The 15418-nt window shown below is 41.0% G+C and overlaps 1 long non-coding RNA gene across 1 annotated transcript in view; it reads right to left on the reverse strand.

Moving 5' to 3' along the window:
* Positions 1 to 14992, reverse strand: part of LOC146371931 (uncharacterized) — a 39118-nt gene extending 24126 nt beyond the window's left edge. Inside the window, exon 1 of the long non-coding RNA XR_014802770.1 lies at positions 12570 to 14992. This is a non-coding gene — a long non-coding RNA (uncharacterized LOC146371931). The remainder of the gene's footprint in view (positions 1 to 12569) is intronic.
* Positions 14993 to 15418: the final 426 nt, after the last annotated feature.

Below are 15418 nucleotides of genomic sequence, written 5' to 3' on the forward strand. Positions count from 1 at the left end.
TGGGGAGGAGAACCAATCCAATCAGCTGTAATGGAGTCAAAGGTCAGTGTTCACTCCTGCAAAATTGCTGTGGCCAACTGCCCGAGCAAGACACATACACACAAACAGATCACTCAGTCTCCCAGCAGCTGTAGTATATCCTGATAACAAGAAGGGAACATGTGGGCATGTGTGTGCCTTTTGTCCTTGTGTGTTTCCATCAAATATAACGAAAAAGAAGCGGAAGAGAAGGAAGGATTTTTTTTTATACCTTTTGTCTGCCCACTACAAGCAGGAAAAAAAGGATATTAAACTTTCTGCTCCTGTAATTAGTATGAACTATTCCAGTACACAGGAAAAAGCACTCTGGCATGATGATTTTTAATCTGTTTTACCAAAGAATTAGGGAATTATGCAAACAACACATGGTGCTCTTTAAACAAACTTTAAGTGGGAACAGAAAGATTGCTGAAGTTTACAAAATGCTTTCACATTCTTGCTTCTTATAGGGTTTGAACTGTACAAAAGTTAGAGGCCTTTGTTTCATTTTTGCTTTAGAGGGACAGAAATGTTTTTAATGTGCAAGTTTTCTGGACAGCAGGCAGTTCAATTTAGCACCTGGATGAACTTTTAGACATCAATCAACACTCAGCATCTCTAATAGGAATAAATAATTTAAGGTTTTACCAGATATAGCTAATCTGCAGTAAGCCATTCATGATTATTTGGTTCTTTAACTTTGTATTTATGAACTGACCGACCAAAAATAAGGAAATGTGTTTATTTTTAGCAGCAAAATGGAACAATTCCAAGGTTTTTCCTAACTCAACATAGATCTATATCTGTATATACTGTAGTTCCGACTGTTCATCTGCCACTGGAGAGCCACAATTTTGCGACTGCTGGCTATGAGGCAGCGCTTGACAACAGTGAAAAGGAAGAACTAACTTTTTAATAGGAACTCCCTCCAGTAGAGTCAGACTCGACTCGGAGGGTCAGCAATCTGCTGCAGCCAGTTGGTGGGTGTGGGGGTAACAGAAGACTAGAAAGGGGAGCAGAGTTCCTTAGAATGGTTCACAAAGAACTAAAGGCGACATCATAGCCTCCAAACTTCCCAACACGTTTGGGGTGCTCAGAACAGGTCTGATCTATGGAGTCCTCATCACACAGCCCACAGGACCCGAAGGATCTGCTGCCAGCTTCCCAGGACACTCTGAGAAGTTACTTGTCCATGCCCACACCAATCAAATCTATGCTGGTGGCGCTAATGGCAGAAATATTAGTCAGTTTTAATGTTGTGGTTGGTGAGAATGACAAAGTTGTTTTTAGTGAGATGTTTCTACTTTAAAAGAGAGAGAGAGAGTGTTAGAGAGACAGATTGCATTAAAACTTAATAGTTAAGCTGTTACATTTTGGTCTACATTTGAACTAATTGACCATTGTACTGCATTCTTTTTCAGTAATTAGAAAGCTTTACAACACCCTCTGATCCACAGGGCAGAGGACAACAAGAAAAAGCTTTTAGAATAATACATGCGATATAATCATTATGCTTCCCCTTAAGCCAAACTGCATTGCAAAAATAACCCTTGTCGATAGTCCCCGGCCACACCACAGTATCTGTTCTCATTCTGAGTAATGATCACTGAGCTGCAGTGCACTAGAAAAATCATACTGTTCAAACACTGAGCCCAAAGGCGTGAGGCAGCGGGGTGGCTGCGCTCGTGCTGCTCTCATCCACTTTGCCTCTCAGGGTCCAAGAGTCAGAATTTGTCAAGTAATTAGATACTACACACTGGCATGATGTGCGTCTTCTCTGATTATTATCTGGACACCCCTTGACAGCCTGATTAATGCCTGGCTGTACTGCTGCCTTTGTTTCACATGCTTTATCTGTGACTTTGTTGACTTGCCCACTCCTGATTGCATCTTCGGGTAATCTCAGAGTGCATTACGTGCCTGAAATATGGTCGCTTTATTGTTTTTAATTAAAAACACATTTTGCTCAATTTCCCCTCATTACCACATGTAGCGAATAAAGGAGGAGAGGCGCCGTTTTCTAAAGAGCAACCAGGACCTTTCTGCTCAAGGGTGTCAATTTGTGGTGATTTAAAACTACTTTTGGATTAATGGGGAGAAAACAACATTAGAGGTTTTGTTTTATGAGGTGCTTAAGGGACAAATGGTCTGTTATTTTCAAACTGTCCTATCATTTAGTAGAGAGCAGTCCTTGAAGTATCTCAGCAGGGCCAGTAATATGAGGCCTCACAACAAAACCTTAAAAGCCCCTTTATAAGATAGGAGCTTCAATGTCATCTGCACCTCATGAATTAAAATTTTGGAAATTAAAAATCCAATAGGGCGTCTAATTGATCATCCTTCACTGACCTAAAAAAAAAGATGCTCAGCATTGCTCATAGTATAAGTGGAAGAGACAGCCAGATGCCCAGTGAGAAGTACTTGGGATAAAAATCAATAGGTCTCAGCATCTATTACAGCGAAGGAGATGGAGAGAGGCGAGAGAAAGACGGGCAAGAGGGACACAGACAACTCAACAAGGCACTGAAAGCACAGGCAATAAGGCTGACACTATCACTGGAGAAAAGCAGGGAAGGTAGGGCTCATAATGAACACATGTATTGTGCAGGGATGCTGCAAAGCCACTGCAAAATGAGCTTCTCTTTATTCACCTCGCCAGTTCAAAGGATAGTTTTAGTCATGAGACACCGAATAAAGGTTAGACTCATCAAGGGATGTTATTGATTTTTCAAGCTCACTAATATCCAGACAAACTACAGTAGTAAAAACAGACAGCAGTGCTCATGATTAGAAACATTTTCACGCGCCGAGAGTGTGAATGTGAGTATTTCTGCCTCTGAAGCAGCCATTTAGCATTCTGAAATTAATAGATTTAGTTAGTGTGAATTTGTGGACCGCCTGTGATTTCCCAGAAGAGCTAAATGAGTTCAACTCGTGGCTGAAGGAAACTAGAAGTTGAAGAAAGGTGACAAAAAGATTAAACTATGCTTATTATGGGTTTCGCTGCACTCAAAACTAACTTGCTGCAATTAAAACACTGCCTGCTTTATCTGCCTACCGAGTCTACTAATAAAAGAGATGGCAAGTTTGAGCCCCAAATGAGATCTCTCATAACAGCTAACATCAATGACTTTTTTCCTCATTTATATTTCAAATACAGAACTGGAAATACCCCAGGGTTCTGTCTATGCTTTATAAACATGAGCGGGACACCTTGGTTGACTCTTTGGCCTTTCTACTATGAAAATTAAATATTGTTGGGTGTTATTTATTTTAGCTCTAAAGTCATCCTTCTCATTCAAGCTTCTATTACAGCTCTGCATGTTAATGAGCGCATGCTTTCAGTAAAAAAAAGGCATGCTCTCCCACATGCAGCTATTTTACTTTAAAAAAACAGCTTAGAAATCATTTTTGTTTTCACTTGAAATATAATGACAGTGAATAACATCTCTTACTCTACAACTCCAGCCTTATCTAATGGTTTATCATATGAAAAGGAATTGTAGTTTGTTTTATTTTTAGCTTTTAGAAGCATTATCTACTAATTGCATGTCTAGATGGAAAGAGATGGTTTCTGCTCATATTTTGCTTGAGGCCGATGTAAGGTGAACCCTATGGAAAATACATGTGCTGGTTTGTACTGAGATGAGGATATTCATGTTGTTTGAATGGGCAGCTAAAAATCCGCTTGTTTCAGTACGCTTCACTTTTGAAGAGCTCGTCAGAATTCAAAACCCTGCAATTACACCTTGTGGCCACAGAGGTCACTGTTGCCACTGCTAAACAACATATATACCGCTACTTTACCTTTTTTCTCTTAAAGGCAGTTGTCAATATATTATAATAATCCTCATCATAATGTAGTGACAGCAAATATTTTCTTAAATGTTAATGGACACTTTTAATACACTGGTACTGAAACAAGTTAACAGGCTCTGAGTACAATAGAGCACTCAGAGGTTTGGCCCCTCTGCACATCTCCGACTTACTCACTGCATATAACCCAATGAGACCTCTCATGTCTTTAGGCTAATGTCTCTTAGCTGAATCCTGAATTAGATCCAAGGCTGGTGAGAGTGATTTTAGTCACTGTGCCCTTACTCTCTGAAACTGCTCGCTCACTTTAGACCCATCACAATCGTTTTCACATTGAAAAGCAAATTTAAGACCTTCCTCTCCCAGTCCTATGAATAATAATTGTGTGTATATGCCTGTGAGTGTTTGCAGAATTAGTAACACATGTGGTAACACAATTTTAACTCATGCATGTCGTGTTAACTGACTTGTCGTGATTGTGCATTTTCAGGCATTTTAGGTTAAATGTTGATGCCACTTTTTCAAAAGTCCAGCGAAAATTAAACCTGCTTGCAAAAAAATCTGCAATATCCATACAATTTCTCCAATTTCATTCAAACCTTTCAAGTAGGTTTTAGTGTGTCAGCTCAAACTAGTTGGCAATCCAAGTTTAGTTGAATTACTTTTCGCCTTCTTGAATAAGTAAAAACTAGAGTGACATATTTTTACGATGCTGTTTCATATTTTGAAGCCAATGTCAGGCAATGTTACACAAGGTAGACTCACATACCTTTAATTGAGGGAATGTGAATAGCTTGAAGTAAAACACGCTGACACATACTCGAAGCTTCCAACTGAGAAAGCAAGAGAGAAAGACCCTAAAATTATTTCACACAGAATTTGGGTTAACTTAGCTTTCCTTTATTCTATTATGTATTTGGTAATGATGCAAACTCAGAGATGTCTTTTTAGAAATTCAAAGAAATAGTTCTGCGAGTTTGAATAACAACATTAGTGCATATAATGACTGACCAATGGGGAGCGAAGTGGGGTTTAGCAAGCTGAAAACATTGAGATCATGAAGCATTTATTCTGTCTTGGGTTCTGAGATGGTGCTACTTGTTCTTAGATCCTGGAGCTGTCTTATTGTATTATTCAATTTTTCATAAGCCAAGTCCGTCTAGTGCATAAGCAATATAGTGTGTTCTTCGAGAAAGCTAACAAGAGACCGTGACTGTGTGAGAGCAAACATTCCCTGCAGATGTAGCAGGTAAACCACTAAAGGTTAGAAATGCTGCAAAAAAGGTCAGCTCCCTCAGTAGAATTGTGTGCTCCTGCTGCTCTCCGCAACACTTCAGTGACAGCCAGTTCTCTCTGAGGTCAGAATACAGCCTGGGCTAAAATCTGGATTTGTGCATGAGAACATGTGTGGCTCTGTCTTTTATCACCTTTGAGCTGTGACTATGTGTGCCCTGTGTTTGAGTGTTTACCCAGTGCTGCTGGGGGCATATATATGCATATGTGCAGCAGGTGAAGTTGGACATCAAGTCCTTTCCAAGCTTCCCCATCAGCATTCTGTCTTCCTCCCTCCTGCCACCCCTGTCAGTGACCACCGGTGTGCACTGGTGACATTTCAAGCAGCCTGAGGACAAAAACCACACATCACGCTTCTCTGTCATCCCCATGGGCGGGGAAAAGGAGAATATCTGTTGTTATTATTTTTCCGGTTTTCACTCTTCCACAAACACTGCCTCCCTTCATTTGAACAACAGCCCTGCTGGGGCTACCTATTTGGATGGCGCAAATACTACACTCAAAGATAGCCTCCATGTCTGCTTGATTCAGAATATCAGCCAGCCATGACATTAACAAAGTCTGGCTGAAATGTTTCCATGGCAACAAAAACTAGGTGCAATGACATTTAAATCAAGGCCACTCTTTATTAGCCTCCCTTATGTTTTCATTCCAGGAGATAATAGAGAAATTGAAAAGTGTCCACAGGCCTTCAGCTGTTTACAAGGTTTTTATTACACAAGCAAAAAAAAACAAATCTTAGCAGATTTAAATGTAGCAAAGTTAAATTATGGATATATGGATAAAATTATATATCTCAGTCTCAATTCACATGTGTTTGCCTAAAACAAGAAATATATTCATCTAATTTTTCTGGTATACCAATCTTGCTCAGTTTGCTATGGTTTAATAAAATTAAAATGTTGGAGGAACTGCTGGGTAAAAGATCTGAGTTCATCTGGGTGATCTGCACTACTGCCATAAAACAGAAAGTGAACAAGGAGTGGTGCCAAAGGTGGCCAACAAATTTAACGCACAACAATTTGAAATTTGAAATGGGTTTTGTTTGACTGCTATGTTCTGTTGTTCCAGGCGGCAGCGTTACGGTTGCTATGGTTACAGGGTGACACTCTCTCTCTGCGTGTTTCCTGGGTGAGAGAGCGCCTTTTTGTTGTTGTTGTTGTTGTGCTCAGCTAATAGGCAGAATGCTGCAGGTATAGCTCTAAAGAATGTAGCCTCATGGGCAGTGTAGTCTGCTGCAGGGAGAATGAACTGCCATACCCGTTATGTGTCTGTGAGCGAGGGAGGGAGAAAAAGGAAAAGTACGAGCTGTCATCGAGCAAAAACGGGAGCTGGAAGCATGTAAATATAATAATAACCACTGCAGCCAAGAAGAGTGCCTGACGAGCCCAGTTGTAAGTAAGCTATTAAGACTCGACTGTACACCGTGTTCGTGTTTTCCTGCAAAAACAATAAGTTCCGTTGGAGCAGCCTTTCAACTCCTCTCTCTGTCTCTCGCTAGCAAAGTTGACCCACACAACAAAGTAAAGCAATTTTTCGGCTACGAGCCCGACACAGAACCCACCTTATTAGCCAGAGGTCCCTTTACTACGGTTCGGAGCCGCGGACCTTCAGTAACAGTAATAAATCACAGCAATAGTACATTCACGTAGTTGTAAACAGCATGATAATATATTAAGTAATCCAAAGTATTCAGAATACGTTACTCTCATTGAGTAACGTAACGGAATACATTACAGAATACATTTTGGGGCATGTATTCTGTAATCTGTAATGGAATACATTTTAAAAGTAACCTTCCCAACACTGTTCCTGACACTAAACCCCACCTAAGGGGAACCTACCCATGCTTGTCATACTGTTACAACACTGAAAACTCATAATGAGTATGACCAAAACGTCAAATAAATAGGTCAGTGCATGATATTATAAATTTATCATTTGGTCTCAGGCATATAGCTGAGCAACCCCGCCCCCCACTTCCTGACTGGGCAGCCAATCAGTAGTAATTTGTCTTAGAAGGAGAGGGAAGTGAGCTAAAACTACTTAATTTGGACACTGGATGAACGACAGGGCATCCTGTGATAAATAGTAAATGGACTGGTTCTTATATAGCGCTTTTCTACTCATCTGAGCACTCAAAGCACTTTACACAACTTGTGCATTCACCCAAGCACATCTTTCTAAGTGCTTCATAGCTAACATTCACACACATTCATACTCTGATGGATGCATCGGAGAGCAAATTGGGGTTAGTATCTTGCCCAAGGATATTTGGCATGCAGACTAGGGGAAGCCCGGAATCGAACCACCAACCTTCCGATCAGTGGATGACCTGCTCTACCACCTGAGCTACAGCCACCCCTTATTATGAACTATATGTCCTTTAAAGTAACACAAAAATTGAATTGAAATTTAAGTCAATTAAAAAATTACAGTCAGCATGTTTACATTTAATAGATCTAATATTCAAAAATAACCAGATAAATATTGAAATTTGGTTCAAATTACTTGCAAAGTTATTATCTTTCATATTTTGATTTGTTTTTATTTAAATACAAGAAAATGAAATACTTTGTAAATAGACCGGGACTTATGTAGCACCTTTTTACTTAATTCGAGTCTCATTCAAACACACACACACACACACACACACACACACACACACACACACACCAGTGAGTGCACTGGGGCCAACTAAGAATTCAGCATCTTACCCAAGGATACGTCCACACATGGACTGGAAGAGTGGGAAATCACTCAACCAACCTTCCTACTGGTAAACAATATCTCGAGCCACAGCCACCCCAAAAATGTATAAAAACTGTTTTGGAATATCATCATCCAATGCCAAAATGAGCCCTACTTTTCGATGCTGATCAGGCAGAGAACTTTTAAGTGTGCTGCACCAGGTCTATCAGCACTCGATATTCAGTCTACCTGTAATTTGTCAGCAGCATAAAACTCATCAGGTAAGTGGAATCCACTCATTACTTTCCTCTAGACTATTTCATTTCTGATTCGAACCTCATTTGTCTCTCAAATTCTAGATACTCCCTTGAGGGGGGCGGGGGTACTGATTGCTTTTTTAACATGATAATATGGAGCAAGTGGACTATTTATCCAGTTTGTTCGTCTTGACCCAACACCGTGCTCGGCTGAAAGGGTGCTTCCTTCTTTTTTCTAACTAGGCAGACGGTGACAGCAATGAGATTCATTTCTAATAGTCCCACCTTAGGAAGTTAATACACCACAGAGCCAAACACAGTGGCTCTTTTTTCTCTCTGCACGTCTCCTCGTTTCCTTTTTTCACATCTATACTTGCTTCCCATTTCCTTACTCCTCTCTCTTCTTTTCTACTCATGTTATTCCCACTAAATCTGTGATTCAGCTGCTGAAATCATCTTCTTTCGTTTCTATTTCTGGGAGCTTCCCTTCTTTCACTGAAGGTGTACGTGGGGAGCAATGAATAGGAAGGTTATTGGGAGCGAGCTGAAATGGAACCGTCTCTTCAGATTAAGATGCATGCTACCGTGGAACGTGCAGTGAATGAGAAAATATTTTATGGCTGAGTTGGTTGAAGGTGGTGTTGGGGGTTATGTGGTGTGCTGACTGCCAGATTGAGGGCAACACAATGAAACATCAACAGTGATCCGGCTGCTTTTTCTCTCTTTTCTGTGTGTGTGTGTGTGCTCCTTTATCCATGTGAGCCTGAAAACCTTTTGTTTACTCTGACTTTCAGAGTTCTGTTGAGTCAACCACTAAATGTCAAAGACTAGAATTGAAAAGCAGCTTTTCCCACTCTTCAAAACACATAAAGGTGGTGAGTGTAATATAATCAAGGTGGGATCATGGAGCGGGATTTCACAATAAGGAAAAGCAAACAGTCAAACAAAACACTTCAAGATTATGCACCAAGGTCAGCCACAGGTGAGTAAGACATGACACGATGTGAAAGTTTTTCCCTCTCAAAATAAAACTGACTTGATCAAACTTTGTGCTTTGCTCCTTGCGGTGACTTTTTAATGATATCTGATGAATCATATGAAACCTGGTACAAGTACAGCTGTCCTGAGTGTGGCTCTTGAATTAATCATTGCTTTGACCAATGATATTTCCCGTCTCGTTACAAGTTGTTCCTGACGGGCCAACACTTGTTTTACTCATGTGCATGCAAGATAGCAGACTCCACACTCTGATCCTGTTGAATGTTTGCAGCCCATATGCTTAGGTTTCCTCCCCACTCTCTCCAGAGGGAACAACTAGAATGGTCCCACGAAAAGCCAAATTCAAATTGGCACCTGGTTAATGACTGAACACCAGACGAATGATTCATGGCAGCTGGGTACAGGCTATCAGTCTTTGACTTTCTGTGGCACTCCCGGGCTCAGGGCCTGACGGAGTGATGGATGCGGCGGCACCTCATATGAAAATAACAACAAAATTCTGCAATAAATTGTTTGCTAATGAATATGGACAACATGCCATGGGAATTTATGATTTCTGGGATCTCATCTGTTGGAGCAGGGTGATATTGCCGATGACATTAAATGCGTCCAGCTGCAGCCGCAGCTCACATTAATCATACTCTGGGAGTCAGGACCTGTCAGACCAGATTAGAAGCGAAGCAGAGCCAGCTTCATTCCACCTCTTCCTCCCTCCTAGGTCAAGCAAGATCAAGTGTGGGAGTGTGGTTGTTTGTGAGGTTGCTACAGGCTTCATAAAGTGCTATGATCCCATCCCATAACCGCTTTGAACACCTGATCTTCAGCGGATGACTTTGCACTTTATGTGCTCGTTTTTGTTTGTGTGCCTTCGGTAATAAACCGTGATAGGTGTTCAGTTTTTGTGACACAAGTAGCTGGGCGGGTTTAGGCTTCAATTGGTCTCACCCGGTGAGATGCAGGGAAGACGATCGACTCCGGCAGCTGTTAGCCACAGCCCATCGGCGGGGTGACCTTACAGCCACTCCACAAATTTCACAGCTGTTTTTCGGGTATCATAAAGATTATACTTAAACACCAGATAGAAGCTGATAAACAGTGATGCCTCATAAACTTCTAACTATCTGATAAACCCCTTGAGGCGAGCAGGATATAGTTGATATCGACAAAAAAAGGGAAAAAGCCTTATCCCTTAACATCAGCCTGTTTTTTTTAATAGGGTTGAACTTCAGTGTGATTGACTGCAGGGGAAATAGAGTCCTGGAGCTTCAGGCTGTATACTCTGGTGTTTGGAGTTGGGCCTCGGTAACAAATTGCCTTTAAATTCTGAGATGAGATTTTCTCTTGCAGTTATGATAGACACCGTGTCATAGATGGATAGGAGAACTAATAGAGCAATGGGCAGAGAGGAAAAGCCTTAAGAGCCATACACCCGAGAAGAGAGCTGCAGCATCGTCGTGCCTAGAATGGCATTCAGTATCTTGACGCAATAAAAGATCAGGTGATTGTTGTGATGGCTTTTGGGCACCCAATGAATTTACCGATATTCCATATGATAGATTGGGAAATATATGGAAAGTTTAACTACACAACCAGAGCCTAGAATATCCAACTAGAGTGCTAATACCAATTATGATATGCGACTAGTGAATTTATCGAGCAGGCTTTAGGCAACAGAAGAAGCGTAGGAGAACACAAAGGGCAAAACATGAATATTTAAACGCAAAGTGTCATGAGTAGATCATTCCAAGACCCAAAGCTCTGTTCTTACACTTTGAAATCTTTTGTCACGCGTATCAGTGTGTCTTATTCAAATTTCCATTTTTACAAATAATGAACCATTCATGTCCTCAAACATGAAAATTACTGTAAAGCATCAGGAGGCCTTGGCGCCCTCCTCCTGTGTTGCCGTGATGATTCAGCAGTGGGAGCTGACAGATTGGTGGAATAATGAACAGCGGCGTGCTGGGTGAACGCGGGTGCAAGCACATGCCTTCTTTTGCTTTTCAAACTTGGATATGCCAGCTAGCAGTGGCAGTCCATCTTCCCTCCTTCTCCTCTCCCGCTGTTCCTGGAATGCTAGATGCTCATGCACAGAGCCCTTTCAGCTCGTGCAACAAAAAAACAGGTTTGGAAACTTCTTCTCCTTTAGAGGCCTTTGGTGTCTTTACCGTCTCTGTGTAATCTGGGTGCCTTTCTTGTTCTGTCGCACTTTTCTTTACTTATTAATCCATCTCTGTCTCCCTGCAGCTTTGATGCTGGTGACGGCGAAGCTGCCCTGATTCTGTCATCGAAGAAGCTCTAAAGGTGGGGTAGTGTCATTGTGATTTGGACTACAAGGGCTTTGGAGAGCCCCAGCGGTGAGATGAAAGGGTGTAAAACAGCCAAGAGTCCACACACACAATTTTCAGAGCAGCGTGAGACCTCTGAAGGCATCCCTGCCAGAAAGACGAGGTACATTAACTGACAAATTGTCAGTTAATGTACAGTACAGCTCTGCTGAGCTATTTTGGAGCAACGAGGAGTTTTCTGAGATGTCACACAAAACACACATACACTGGCTTCACTTATAACAGCAGAGCACTGTAGATGAGTGCATTAGACATTGCTCCTCTCCTTGTAATCCCCCCCTGTGGACAGAACAGGCTTCGTATTTGTGATCCCAGTAAAAAAAAAAAGCGAGCTGGAAGGACAGAACACATGTAAGAAAGGGTTTGGCAGGACTGTAGCCAGCAGAAACATGCTCCAGAAAGGGAAATAAGTGCACCCTCTGGATGGATTTGCTAACAGTGCTACTCATAGCTATAGGCAGGCAGCTTGTCAAAGTGAGTCCATTGTTGACACAGCACCTTTGTGTCTGAACATGCCATTTGACAGAATGCAGAAATTATTAATGAGTGCAAGTTGTAAATGATTAATAGAGATTGTTTGCTTTGTTTATCTCACTGTTGACAGACAAGTAGCCTCTGGCTAAAATGCATGCTGCTTCTCTTCCAAAAAAAACAAGATGCTATTTCAGGGATGGCAGCCATCCCAGTTGCAAATTACTTTGGAGTGAAGTCAAGGGCCTGTTTGTTTGTGTATAGACCTGACCCATCTATCTTTTAAAACAGCATGTGATGTTGAATAATTTAAAAAAGCTGAGATTATGCTTTGTATTAGAAATAGATCTCCTTCCTTACTGCCTGCCAATCACAGAAATCCACAAGACCTGGTCTATGTGCAAATTTGATATAAGGTCCTCAAGTTCAGTATAGGTGTTTTATTTTAGGATTGTTCTACTCGAACAATAAATTTGAAAATTTGTTTGCACTTAACAGAAGAAGAAAAAAATCAAGAACTAAAGCTACATCTAGAAATATTTATTTATCACTGATAATCACCAGGGAAAGTGAAAAACATTTAACACACCTGATAAATTTAGACCCTCCTGCTATTCACCCACACAGGATTCTTCCAGAGAATTGACTGGTCAGTATGCAGCATTTTTTTTCTTACCAAGTAAGAGTTCTCTGAATTTCACAAGTTTGAACTTGGGTAAGTGTTTCTCCGGGGCTGGTAATTGTAGATGGGAATCACGTGTGCCAGTGGACTCTGGGGTGGCCATGCCTTCTTCTGGGAGGAGGTAAGCAGAGTTAATTCACCCACGTCGACACAGACACGGAGAAAGAGAGAGAAGAGAGTCAGAAAATGCAGGTCAGCACCTGAGTAGACAGGGGGGACCTTCTTCTATTTGTAAGAAAGAACTGGACAGAGCGTGGGTGAATGAATTCGCTCAGGTCACTCAGAGCTGTTTGTCTCAATTTACTGCAAGTTTTATGAAGGAATAAAGTGAAGTGGAATGTAGCATCAACATACTTTAAACACGTACTCTTGAACCTTCTGGCTGGATTAGAATCTTCACAGTTTTCAAGGCAAGAGATATGTGGATTGAAATATGGATTGTCGAGTCATTCAATATTGATATAAGGGTCTAAATGTTGTCCTAGCAAGGAAATTACCTGTGCTAATTAAAGATAACACATTCACCAAAGGACCGAGCACACAAGGTGGAATTAATTTAGATTGATGGAAGGTGCATATTTGGGGAAGACCGGTGTCAAAATGTCAGGCGTAATGGTCTTGTACTGCCGTGACAGTGTACACTAACTTATGTTTAATCAATTAACTGCACGCTGTAAGTGCCTTCCTTGTATCGCAGGTGCCCAGAAAAATCAAAGAACAGAATTATCCTACAAAAATCCAAGTGTGCCCTTCACGGATTCATCAGCTGTGTAGCTGTGTTACATCAGTAATTCATCATTTTTTGTAGGAGTCAACATGTCAAGGTTGAACAGTTATAGGCTGCGATGATTTGTGAAGAGGCATTTCATTTGTTGGGTCACTAAAATACTCACATCAGTAGCCTCTAAGTGGATTTTTATGTGTAGGCCTAGGCGTTTTATGGTTCTGTTTTGGCATTTTGGCTGTAAGAAACTTGTGTTGGCAAACTTTAAAATGGCACTGTGGAGTATAGGATGAAAAATATGATGCTGGAGTGACCATGCAAGACGCTGAGTGCACACAGTGCATATTAGCTTTGATTATGTAGCATAAGACTGACCACACAGAAATGGATTTGTAATCAAATCAACATGCAAACTGTGAACACAAATTGAAGTGACAGAGTTAATTGCAGAACGGAGCAGTAGCAAAGGGATGTTTCATCCAAACCACAACTTATGATCAAACAAACGCACATAAAAAAGAAAAATCTCCATAAACTGAAACAAGCAAACGTTTGTTTTAATGTTTCCTGTCTCTTTTTGATTCTGATGCTTTAAAGTCTTTGGCTGGTGCTTTTCCCTGATTTAAATGGTGCTCATGTACACTTTCAATTCAGTAGACATTTTACAGAACTACAGAAGCCGTGTAACAAAAGCATTTTTGAGACTGTTAACCACAAGTTCAAAATACATACTTGCTAGCACACTTAGACTGACCTTTAGGGAATCAATGTAGCAAATTACAAGGACTAGAGTTCAAGCAGGGTTCAAAGGCCATTATCTTATTAAGGCTGCTGCTCACTTATGATCAGGCGGAATTAAAGGCTTTTCAATAGCTCTGTCAGACTGAGAGTGATTAAGTAGATAAAGTGTCATGAATGTGCAGGATCCTGCAGAGAGCGATCAATTTTTATGTGAAAAATTACTGACTTCCAATAAACCTTTGCAGGGTCAAGGACTTTTAAAAGTAGTGGGAAGAAAAAGAAAATCTGATATTTTTTTCTTTAGTTGAGCATTGCACCTGCAACAAGATGACAGTGCTGGAACATTCTTCTGATTTTGTCCTTCTTTGGCTCTTTTTCCTTCAACTTGTGAGGCACCCTCTGAATTTCACCTTCAGCTGCTAAGGCTTCATATTTGCCATCTCAGACTTCTCTCCTGCTGCCACCATCAATAAGCTAATGCCCGCTGTGAATATTTTTAGCTTCATATGTGTTCTTACTGATCCCCCTGACACCACCGACACGGACCCTTTTGCCTGTCTGCACTGCCTGAGGTGCAATAACCCTCCCTAGCATGTTGACATCATTACACACATTGGGCCCCCTGTAGAGCCATGGCAATGACACCATTCATACCTCTGTGAACTACCACAGTTCCCATGACTAACCCACCAATGCCTGCTGTTTCTCTTGCTAGCGTCCCAGTCCACTGTGCAGCCTGTGGTTCAGCAACAATATCAGGCGCCATGGATCCAGCAAGCCCCTCCTAATTCCTTTGGGAAGAGATGCCAAGCAGGCACAAGATGAGGTAAATTATTAAGACAAACTGTCTGCCAGAATCCCTGTGCCAATTCTTAAATCCCAGTACAAAAAGAGACTGTTGAGCGGAAAATTCTGAGGTTCTTTTATGACATAGACCGTAGGGTAAATTCTGAAATACAGTTCATTTGAATTGTGTTATTCAGTAAAATTTAAATCCATATCTATTGCAAATTATTATTATTTTGATTATGATAATGATTTTTGGGGGGGTTAATAGCTGAAGTTGCCTACTGTCACTAACAGTAAAATCTTGGTGACATAATGATTGCAGTCCCAGGGTATTTCATTTTAAATTACTGTAACTGTTCACCCCACACCTCCCAGCTGAGGTTTATTGGTAGTTGCTTCTCATCATAGTAAAGATTTGAGTGCATTTATCATTTTTCTTACATTATTACATCCTTAACATGACTTAGCATGACATTTGTACAAGTGCTCTGGTGGAATGAACCAGAAGCGGTGATCGTGCCAACACTCAATTGAATCGTTAATAAAGCTGTAATGCTGTAAATCTTTGCAATATACATGTGTAGCAGAA

Source organism: Perissodus microlepis, chromosome 15, assembly GCF_051167445.1.
Source record: "Perissodus microlepis isolate ML-2025 ecotype Zambia chromosome 15, ASM5116744v1, whole genome shotgun sequence".
NCBI lineage: Eukaryota > Metazoa > Chordata > Actinopteri > Cichliformes > Cichlidae > Perissodus > Perissodus microlepis.